Here is a 13,255-nt window from a genome sequence, read left to right on the forward strand (position 1 = left end):
ATATCATATAGATCACAACGGTAGGTGCACACGGGGGCGCCGATCTCCCATTTACCCGGCCGACGGTCCAGTTTCATAATTTATCATAATCAGGATCCATGCTTAATCGACCGTCCTCACAAACCCATGGTGACCCACTTCATCCCAATTCCACACAAACAAAGCACAACAATATCACAACACAATTAATCAAACATTGCAATCAAATGCAGACATATTAATCAATTAGACATCGTAATGCAATGCTCAATTAAACATCCAAAATCAATGCAAATAAATAAATAGTATTAACAAGAAACAACAATAATAAAATAAATAGCAATAATAACAATAATAATGAAAATAAATAAATATGTAAATAATTAAATGAATAATAAAGATAATAAAATAATTAGAGCACTCTATTTAATATTTATTAAGTTATAGAATTAATCTAAATAAACTTATTAATTATCTTATTACTTAAAACTAGTCTAAGTTCTATCGAAATTTCGGCAGCACCTCCCCTAAAAATTGAACTATCTACCTGCTCAAATATCACAATATTATATATATTTATCAATCAATGCACACAGCCCATCCGTCGGGCAATCAACCAAGTCGAGTTTCCATCCTCCATTAATAGCAATATCACCATTCAACCATAACTCGCAAATTAAAAATAACCTTCACTTGTTCCAAACATATTACCAATCATTCTTGTTCAAGGTATAAACATCATATTTAATTGTTATTAAAACTCTATATTAGTCACTAAACTGATGCATACTTTAAGTAACCCAACTCACAACTTAAACATATAATTAAGGCCCATCAATTTTTCTGTCTTTGACATGAAAATACAACTTCTAGATATAGCTAAGCGTTTTATATTTGAATTGTTAATTTAGCAAGCACATTGTTATCAAGCGGTAACCGACATAAGAGTATTAAATATATCAATACATACATATATCTGTTTCCATGCCGATTATATAAAATGGTACGAAGTATTTGAAATAGCTGCTGCCCACCAAAAATAATATAGTTTCCTAAACTTAAGCTTATACCGCATCAAGAACCTGGTTTACGACTTCACATACTCATCCGGCCAAAACACTACAATTCAAGAAATCAACTCAATAAATTGTTGCTCGCTCAAGGACTTCAAAGTTTTCTATTTAATACTCATGATATATCCATTGGTTTTGCACATTTCTTAATAAAATTCAGTTTATAACTCATTCAAAATGGAAACAAGTTAATAATTCCTTCATAGGATAACAAGGGCTTGAACATATAGCTAACTAGCTATCTTCAACCTAAAGAATGCTTAATTCTTCACAAGGATTTATAATAAATGTAATAATGTAACCTTCGATATAGGAATCACTTTATATACCAATTCAAAAGCAAAAATTCGAAATTCCTAATCACATTCAGCTAAACAGTAGCTAGATATATATAAATTTCTGCAATAGCCTAAGTATTAGCAATAATAATTGCAGTCATAATCATGCTACACTCATTCTTAAACTATAATCAAAGAATTCATGAAAATATACTGAAACAGGGTCAAAAATCAATTTACCTAGCTATAGAATGTGTGGAAAATTGAATATTTCCGGTTAAAATGACCGAAAATAGCTCGAATGCTCAAAACCGATACTGTTGGTGCGAACCTGGATGGAACTGACGAGGACTGTGGCCGACAAAGCTATTAGCGTCATTAGGAAGGTCTAATCGGCCGGTCTTTGGTTGATCTTGCCGGAGAATCGAAGAGAGGAGCTGCAGGAGACTGTGCCGATCGGAATAGCACAGCTCTCCTTTGCTGCGCCAGCGGAAACAGAGAGAAAAGGAAACTGGAGGTGGAGGAGTGGTGGTCGAAGGTGGAGGAGTGGTGGTTGAAGGCGCTGGTCTCAGGTGATTGGAAAAACGAGAGAGGGAAGGAGGAGGGGGGGTCGCGCGCTGGTGCTGGCGCAAGGAAGAAGAAGAAAAAAAAGAAAAAAAAAGAAAAAAAGAAAAAGAAAGAAAAAAAATCTTAGGGCTTCTAGACCATTCCGGTTCGATTCGAACCGGTTTGGTCTAATTTCAATGATTCGGCTCGACTTGCTTGGTTTTCGAGTTTTCGAATTGGTTTACGGGTCCAGTTTAGCAATAATAAAATACTAGCTGATATAATTTCATTGGTTGAAATAAAAAAATTAGTTTTTAAATGAAAATTCTACGAAATTAAATTTTCGGGTCGTTTCAATCTCCCCCCTTATAAAAATTCGTCCTCGAATTTTAGAGATGAGCAAGAAATAGGAATGCAACTAGAAAAGAAAGCATGTAAGGATATTTAACAAACAAATTATCATTTGATTGACATCCACGAATAAATGAATGAAAGGTTTCATTATAACTCAAAATGTATTCATTCAACCATCTATTACATTTATTCACTTGATTAAAACTCACAGGAAACTTAAGTCTATTACTATAACCTCGAATTTCTATTGCCAACAATCCTATTTAGTGCCACTTGGCTGAAGTTTACGAGAAACTTAAGCTTATTGTCTAATTCTCCAATTACTATCTTCAGACAGCTACTGAAATCTCTTTAGAAAATCGCTCTTAAATAAAATCTTACAATAAAACTGGATTTAACAAGAAAATATATAGTTTTTTTTTTTTTTTTTTTTTTTATGTATATATAATTTCATATGAAAATTTAAACTTTCACTAGGCATTTCTTCAGGAAAACTTAACACATAGCTTTCAAACACAAAACAATTGAAATTTAATTTATTTATAATAATAAGAATTAACTCGTTCAATTCACATGTGTTATTTAATAAAACCCTTATAAATCAAAACTTTTTGAAAACTGGTTGCTTTCCTTCAAAACTTTAGGCAAAATCGTTTGCAATCTCCGCTATCTATTATATCACAGGCCGCTTCGAAATAATTGTTTTTGTTTCTCATCTATGCAAATTCGATTGTCCCTATAATATCTTTACTATAGATTAGTTCATCTGATATACAGCTCCTAAATCACTGCATCCCTTAGCTATCTCAATCCTATAAAAATTTTCACTCCTTCCACTTAACCATCAATTTCTCTTTCCAACGCTTATTCCTTATGTCACCTTAATACTCATCACGAAAATTTAACTTTCATAATAATATCTCTTAGTAATTCGTACTTCCATTCACAACCTACATCTCATTTGATAACCTTCCATTCTACTAATGTTGTCTATTAATTCGTTAAGGATAAGAGAGTATTCTTATTAATTATTTTGTCTACTAATCATCATTAATCGCGATCTATCTAATCACCAATAATTCAACTTAATATTTATTACCTATCTTAAATATTCACCTTTATCTAATACCTATCAACACAGATTTTTCAATTAAATTTCATTAATTCCCAACCTAATAATACCTTACCATCCACATATTACATTAAGTTGATCTCAATAACTCCTCATCGTCCAGTTTATATTTACTATTAACCTCTCACTTCCTGTTCATGGCCTAGATTAGAATTTACAACCCACGGTTCTAACATTTTAATTAGAACCTTAATTAAACAAAAGTTCAATTCTCTACGTGGAATTATTAACTCAAGATTCGCATCTACTTATCACTACCTTACGTCAATTTCATATTCAACTTACCTATTTTATCTATCTTTAGTCAATCAATCTTTCCCTTATTCAAGTCTAGTAAGGTATTTATAAGTTCCTTAAATTTTATCTACCACTTACTCCTAATATATATATTACAATTACCTATTATGTCTTACCCTTAAACTGTCCAAGTTCATTTCTATTGTTCTCTTTCTCGCTTATACATTAAACAATCACATACTCCAAATGTAATCCCCACTTAACTTCTATACCAAAATCGGCTACCCGACATTTCCAGCGTTCATGTTCTCAGCTTGACTACTAACTGTCTATTAGTTAATATCATCATCACCACTTGTCTTATTCTTCTTTTCCAAATCTTCCTTAAAATTTTATTATTCTCGCAATCATTTCATTTTTATGATCTAATCCAATTGGCCCCATGATATAAATGGACAGCTTTCAAAAATAATTTTCTATATAAATAATCAATTTCAAATTATTTATCATAACACAATTAGAATTTAAAATAAATAAAAAAAATGGGGTTTTAAATTTAAAATGTCAGGTAAATAAAATGAAGACAAAAATAAAAAGGTTTATACTAAAGAGATTCAGTAGCTGTATTAAAAACTAGACACAGATTTCTACTTACCTCAAAGTTATTATTTATGTTCATGAATCTACCATACCAATGAAGATCCTATTTATTCTCTACACTATCCTACTCACTGACAGGGATAGAGTTCACATGAAAAGTAGTGTACTGGGTGATCAGGCCAATCCACTACCATCAGGTATTACTCTATTCCCTAGCTTAAGGGTTGATAATTGCTTTAGCCCCTACAGGTATTGTGATGGGTTCATCCTACTATCCATTACTTTCACTCTAATCCTCAATTAGTTCTTCTATAGTTTATAGATTTTTACACAATAGGTGTGGGTTTTCCCACCTCATAGGGTCTAGTGCGTCCACCATCCCTAAAGAGGGGAATCACAAAGTTCCCTTCCTTATGTTGGTTACGGCCGATCCCAACATAAAGAAATTTCCTATACTCCGCAGTTGTGTCCTAGAACCCTAACCTAAGCTCTGATACCAACTTTGTCACGACCCGTTTCCATGGACCGGACCGGCACTAGGGCCCAGGTAAGCTTAAGGCCCCCGAGGCCCGTAGTAAGCCTGAAACACTAAAATTTACTATTCCAATATAAATTTCAACTATTCAGCCCATATTACTAAATAAATAAACCTCAAGATTTTATTACATCTCGGCTCAAATTTATCTTCTACAAAATTCCACAGTTCGGCCCTAATTAACAATACATCACATCTTAATATGGGCTCACATAATTATATCGTCTATGTTAATACACGACTAATTGTACACAAATTCTACAACTGCGGAGTCACTAACTATTTTGTATACATAGCTTTTTATACATATAATTACATAGTAAAATAATTATGGAACTAGGAAAACTTCTTAATAGCCCTGTGGCGAAGAAATATAGCTTAAACCGTATTAAAGAGAAACTTACTTCCTGAAAAATTCAAACAAGACAAGTGAGTTTTCTAAGGAGTAATAATTATTGCACAACACACGCAGTCACACAAATGTGTAAACATATCAATCTAGTCATCCGACTAGTTATATGCTCACGCAGCCAGTCACTCAAATGGCATATCACCAGCACTCACAATCATAAACATCTTCATATAATCACATCACGTGGAAATTGGTCTGCGGCGTCACCGAAACCCCCGATGAGCCGTCCTCCCACATGGCCCATCCTCTCACGTGTGCACAAGGGAGCCGATCCCCCATTCTGGCCGACCGGTCTAATCCTCACTTGACCAGCCCTCTCATTGTTTTTCCATTCTCTCTTTTCTTTTCCATACCAACAGGTGGCTACCCGGTCGTCTCCATCAAATCTAGATCATCAGGCGCTCACAACAGGAGGCCACCCTGCGGGCTGCGATCAAATCTAGATTATCAGGTGCGCCCAATAAAGAAGCCAACCTGTGGTTTTACATATCATATAGATCACAACGGTAGGTGCACACGGGGGCGCCGATCTCCCATTTACCCGGCCGACGGTCCAGTTTCATAATTTATCATAATCAGGATCCATGCTTAATCGACCGTCCTCACAAACCCATGGTGACCCACTTCATCCCAATTCCACACAAACAAAGCACAACAATATCACAACACAATTAATCAAACATTGCAATCAAATGCAGACATATTAATCAATTAGACATCGTAATGCAATGCTCAATTAAACATCCAAAATCAATGCAAATAAATAAATAGTATTAACAAGAAACAACAATAATAAAATAAATAGCAATAATAACAATAATAATGAAAATAAATAAATATGTAAATAATTAAATGAATAATAAAGATAATAAAATAATTAGAGCACTCTATTTAATATTTATTAAGTTATAGAATTAATCTAAATAAACTTATTAATTATCTTATTACTTAAAACTAGTCTAAGTTCTATCGAAATTTCGGCAGCACCTCCCCTAAAAATTGAACTATCTACCTGCTCAAATATCACAATATTATATATATTTATCAATCAATGCACACAGCCCATCCGTCGGGCAATCAACCAAGTCGAGTTTCCATCCTCCATTAATAGCAATATCACCATTCAACCATAACTCGCAAATTAAAAATAACCTTCACTTGTTCCAAACATATTACCAATCATTCTTGTTCAAGGTATAAACATCATATTTAATTGTTATTAAAACTCTATATTAGTCACTAAACTGATGCATACTTTAAGTAACCCAACTCACAACTTAAACATATAATTAAGGCCCATCAATTTTTCTGTCTTTGACATGAAAATACAACTTCTAGATATAGCTAAGCGTTTTATATTTGAATTGTTAATTTAGCAAGCACATTGTTATCAAGCGGTAACCGACATAAGAGTATTAAATATATCAATACATACATATATCTGTTTCCATGCCGATTATATAAAATGGTACGAAGTATTTGAAATAGCTGCTGCCCACCAAAAATAATATAGTTTCCTAAACTTAAGCTTATACCGCATCAAGAACCTGGTTTACGACTTCACATACTCATCCGGCCAAAACACTACAATTCAAGAAATCAACTCAATAAATTGTTGCTCGCTCAAGGACTTCAAAGTTTTCTATTTAATACTCATGATATATCCATTGGTTTTGCACATTTCTTAATAAAATTCAGTTTATAACTCATTCAAAATGGAAACAAGTTAATAATTCCTTCATAGGATAACAAGGGCTTGAACATATAGCTAACTAGCTATCTTCAACCTAAAGAATGCTTAATTCTTCACAAGGATTTATAATAAATGTAATAATGTAACCTTCGATATAGGAATCACTTTATATACCAATTCAAAAGCAAAAATTCGAAATTCCTAATCACATTCAGCTAAACAGTAGCTAGATATATATAAATTTCTGCAATAGCCTAAGTATTAGCAATAATAATTGCAGTCATAATCATGCTACACTCATTCTTAAACTATAATCAAAGAATTCATGAAAATATACTGAAACAGGGTCAAAAATCAATTTACCTAGCTATAGAATGTGTGGAAAATTGAATATTTCCGGTTAAAATGACCGAAAATAGCTCGAATGCTCAAAACCGATACTGTTGGTGCGAACCTGGATGGAACTGACGAGGACTGTGGCCGACAAAGCTATTAGCGTCATTAGGAAGGTCTAATCGGCCGGTCTTTGGTTGATCTTGCCGGAGAATCGAAGAGAGGAGCTGCAGGAGACTGTGCCGATCGGAATAGCACAGCTCTCCTTTGCTGCGCCAGCGGAAACAGAGAGAAAAGGAAACTGGAGGTGGAGGAGTGGTGGTCGAAGGTGGAGGAGTGGTGGTTGAAGGCGCTGGTCTCAGGTGATTGGAAAAACGAGAGAGGGAAGGAGGAGGGGGGGTCGCGCGCTGGTGCTGGCGCAAGGAAGAAGAAGAAAAAAAAGAAAAAAAAAGAAAAAAAGAAAAAGAAAGAAAAAAAATCTTAGGGCTTCTAGACCATTCCGGTTCGATTCGAACCGGTTTGGTCTAATTTCAATGATTCGGCTCGACTTGCTTGGTTTTCGAGTTTTCGAATTGGTTTACGGGTCCAGTTTAGCAATAATAAAATACTAGCTGATATAATTTCATTGGTTGAAATAAAAAAATTAGTTTTTAAATGAAAATTCTACGAAATTAAATTTTCGGGTCGTTTCAGTATTTCAATCAATATTCTGCTTCATATTCATGAAATATAATTCAATTCTCTTCCCAAGGTGAATGAATTAAATTCTAGCAATTATAAAAATTTCTATACACAAAAGACGATTTTGCAATTCGAAATTAATTTTTGTTTGAGGTGACAAATTTCCAACTGGTATAAAGATTTGTGGAAACTTGTGAAGAAATTAGGAGTGTTGGCTTAATGGCATTCAAGCAACCAACAATTGGTTTTAGCACCACACTGACAGGATATGGTTGTTGGTGCTATGTGTCATCTACCCCGTGTTCCCACTTATAGTAAATTAATTCTTCTGGACTAATATATAAATCGTTTTTATTTATTATTTTATTTTAAAATATAAATTATTTTATATATTTTAAAAAGTAATAAATGATATTTTTTCAGTGTCGCCGTTGTTTATACTAAATGTAATAAATACTTCACAAGCAATTATTGGTTTTGAAATAAAGGATAATTTGATCAAACTACTCTTGAATTTGTTACAATCTAAAAGAATTAATTATTTCCTTAATATCTATGCAAAAATCTTAAACGACTTATATTTTGGAACAGAGGGAGTAATATTTTACACCATATGCCTTGAGGGGTGAAATGGAATGGCATGGTCCATTCTATCTTAATCAGATATTTCGAGTTTAAACCTTGAGCATAGAAATCTTTTAAATACTCTAAAAATAACACTTTATCCCCTTTATTAGTATGTAGACACGGATTCAAATTAATTAGGTCAGGAGACTTCGAACATTAGATGATTAAAAGGAAAACAAATATCTTAGTCCATATATTGGAAAATATATAGCTGGCCTATTGCCATTGGGACAGACATTTATTGCTCATATTGGAGACAATTTGAGACCTATTGAGATAGAGGTGTACTGACAAGGACTTCTATTTATATGCTGGATTCAGATTCAGACCAAGTTAAGAATAAAAATTACGTGACAAAAATCATATAATTACAACAAATATTCAATTTTATGAAAGTCTTTTTATTTTCAAAACTAAAATATAGTTACTATCATTAATTAGCCTTTCAGGGATCTAACTAAACTTGGTTACAAGTTGATTTCAGTTACAACTGAAACTGCAACTTAATTCGATCTTTTCTTGTTTTTTTTTTTAAATATAACTCGATCAAAACAGATATGGAATATGATTAGAGTTCATTTAATTTCATACTAAAACCATTTGTTCCGCCTTAAATTTCATTTCAGTTTAATCTCGATCCTATAAAATAAATATTGTTTTTCTTTCATAATACTTGTTACATTTAAAATTTCACGTCTCTTAAAAATATTATTAAACTTGTCTAAATTACAATAAATTATTGAGCAAATTGGCTATATTGTCCTTAATCTAATATATCCAAACACCAAATAATTGTTGGTCAACATATACAAAGGTAACATGGAAAAAAAACTTATTATTCCTTAAAACTACAAATATGATAAGTATTTTAAAATAAACTATTTTCTTAAATATGAAAAGTATTATAAAACAAAAATTAGTACGTTATATAGTTAAAAAATAATTAGTGTGTTATAAAATTACTCCTCGTATTAATTATTATTTCAAATGTAATACTTATAGAAAAATATTAAATGTTATTTTTGTCCGTATACATAAATCGGAAGATGCAAATTTGGTGCAAGTCTAAATAATTTCTGTCTTATGTGTATTGAAAAATCAATATATTTCAACAAAATATTTTTTCTACTGTTTTTAATTTTTAATTTTAAAGTTTGCAACAAAATATTTTTTCTAAAAAATTATCTCGTATAAGTTCACTTTAAACATATATGCAGAGCATTCATTTGTTGGACTTCTTAATTTTACATAGAAAATTTTTAAAATGCTCATTTCTCTCTTACACAAATTATGGAGGAGATATCATATTCCACCAACTTAATTAGAACTTCTCTTGCGCCAATATATATTGTTTCCTTTATTCATTAACTACAAAAAAAAATGAAATTGGGTCCTCTAAATAAGGATCAAGTATTCGATCGATGGATAAAATATTTGTTTAAAACACTTTTATTTTATAAGTTTAATGCGAGAACAAAATTAATTTTAATATGATAAATCGAGAGTGATATAAACTACTATAAAAAAAAATTAGTTAAATATCTTTTTCTCCATCGTGAATTCAACCTCGCCCTCAATTTCATACCTAAGAATAATTAATAAAAATTAGAAGGTTACGTGATTATAACATGAATCATTTTAATTGGTTTATTTAAAAGTTATTTAATTATAATTTTTACCCTTAAGTGATAAGTGATATACTCTTTTTTTTTTTTTTGGTCATTAGTTGTCATGCATGCACTTAAAAGCTTGAACATTGCTTTTTGACGTTGGTCTTCTTGATAATTAATTCTTTATAATAATTTTTTTATAATATTTTACTATTGATTTATAATTTGTAGAGGTTCATGTCTTTGAAGTGAAGACACGAACCGATGAGTTGATGACCCTTCGGATTCCGAACAGAAAGGATTAGCTGACGCATTATCTTATTGCACGTCCAATTAAAGATATTTATTTCTTTATCTATTTAAATAAATAATTATTTAATCCCTTAAATTAATTTAATAATAATTACAACTATATTTTTATTTAATAAATATATTGATTGATTTTTTTTTGTTATTTTTGTTTTTTCATAATTAGTTTGCACCCACACATTTACGTAACAAGAAATAAATGTTTTTCTATCTTGGATAAAAATTCTGATTAAGCTTTATGTAATTTTGTAGATAGTTTCATTTAATTATCTTCCCAACAAACAGTAACTTTTGCTTTGGAAGATATTAATTGGAATTTAAAAAGATTAATTTAGCTGTTACATTTATATATAAATCATAGTTTTCATTCATCATTATCTTTTTTTCTACAGCATAAACAATTGAAACTATTTCAAGATCACTAGTGTTGTATAAAATTGTCATGGGAACTTAATTATTTTCTGTTAGAAATTATTATACATAATGAAATCGAACTCTTAATATATTTGAAAAAATTGTGAATAAATCATATTTTGAAATTAATTTCTTGTAAATGGTAAATAGGAAAAAAAGAATTTAAGAGAAATATGAGATACATGAATTAAAATAAAAAAAACGGAGATGAAAAGAAATTAAAATATTTAAATATCCTTTATGTTATTTTCGTTCAATGGACATTTTAAGTACTGGTAATAACGTTGATATTGTCATTCCATTATATAATTATTTTATAATATAGGGACCGCAATAGTTGAATTAGTGAAAATTCATACGTTAAATAATTAAAAATCCCTAATTAAGGAATGAGTTAATACTAAAAAAACTGATATAATGAGAATTATATTTTTATTTTCCGTATAAAAAACAAACTGATATGTTCCCACTTATAAATTTCCAGCATGTATAGGATCCCACCACACCTGCTCTTACAAGTCTACATACAATTTTCCAAAAAGACCTTTATATTAGCTTTTTTCCTATAAGACTTTTATTTTATTTTATTTTATAATATATAATTATTGGCTTTTCTTTTGGATGTCATTATACACAAAGCAAGTGCTTCTTTATGTGCTTCCTCCATTAAACCCTCGTGGGAAAAGCATGCTACAACTCTTCTGTACTTTCAGCTACGTAAGCAAAGTATATAAGCTCAGCCAATTAATATATATAGAAAAATGTTTTTCATTTATTTTCACTAACTTGAAAATTAATATATGTGTATATGAGCATACGAGTAAACTGTTTTAGCTTTAACTAACTTGTGCACTAACTAAAAGGTATATGAATACATTTGACAAGAACTTCAAATTTTATAAAGATGACTCTTCCTTGTCCTCAAAGATCACAAGATGGTTCAAGTGGAAATCTAGAGAAAACCCACTTTAAGTCTTATGTATTTGATGTCGTCATTATTTAATTCACGATGTTTCGACTTAATTTCTTGTTAGAAATTACAAAAAGTAAATAGTAATACTTTTTTTTTTTTTTTTTTTTTTTTGCATATTTGAGCAATTGGCTAGTTGGCTCACCCAGCTTAATTTGGGTATTAGCCATTACTGCAAACTTTATCTTAGATTTTTGTCCTTGATTTCCACTAATCCAACATTAATCTCACCGTTCGTAGAAGTTACTTATGATTTTAATTACTTAGCTAGTTGATAATTATATACAAAGATAAACGAACGTGCGGCCTTTTTTTTTTTTTTCACACCATTGAAAATTCTTTAAAGGATGAGCTTCTCACATGATCCACTGACATAAATATTTTATTATTAAATTATAGATAAAATTTATATTATAATACAATTTTTTTTTCATAGATTTTTTAAGAAAAATAAAAACTTTTTGAATGACAGAGAATTCAAATTTTTATGGTGTGTTCACTCGTAGAAAATTTAAATAATTTTCTATAAAAGTTTTCCAAGAAATGTTTTTATTTTTTAAAAAATGACATTTTAATAATTAAAATTATAATATTTATATTAATTTTTCTATAAAACATTTTCATTGAAAAAATAAAAAATATTCAAATACATTAAAATTTATATTATTCCTTGATATATAATTAAATTTATTATTATAATATATTATATTCTTTATTATCTAAAAAAATTATAAAATGATAAAATTGATATTATTATTATAAATAATCGATAATAAAAATTTAAAAATTTTCAAAAAAAATTTCTAATTTTATTTTTGTAATTATAAAAGTCATGAAAAATATTTGTGAAGTTTTGAATTTAAAATAAAATTTTTTATTATTACCAAGTGAACGCATTCCAATTTCTGTTTTCTAATTTTCATTTTCTGAAAAAATTATTTTCTTAAAAAATAGAAAACAGGATTTTCTCGAACTAAACACAACCTTACATTTTTGAATGACTAAATTATTCTATATATATACAAAATTTATAAGTTGAAATTTTTAACTTATTGAATTTTAATGTAAATAAAATTTTTGAATGATATACAAATAAGAATTAAACTGAAATTAGAAAATATTAAAAATTTTAATTTTAAGCGCTGAATGTTTTTACAATTAAATTATATATCAATTAAGATAAGCTTAATTTTATTTTCGCCTCTTAATTTATTATTTATGCAAATTCACTAAAAATCTATTAGGGTAACAATAAAATCCCTTCCAATCAAATTGAAGTCAGTCAGATCATTATGGCTTGGTCTCACAAGGATTGTGGTAAAGAAAAAAAAGAAAGAAAACTTTCTATCAGCTCAAGAATTTTTAAGGAAGATTATGAATTAAAAAAAATGATTACATGGATCATTTTTAATAAAAGAATAAATATAAAATGACACGATAGCATTCACCTAACTATACATTCTGATTTGATT

The sequence above is a fragment of the Jatropha curcas genome, chromosome 1, assembly GCF_041381405.1.
Source record: "Jatropha curcas cultivar XTBG-Jc1 chromosome 1, XTBG_Jcur_1.0, whole genome shotgun sequence".
Lineage (NCBI taxonomy): Eukaryota > Viridiplantae > Streptophyta > Magnoliopsida > Malpighiales > Euphorbiaceae > Jatropha > Jatropha curcas.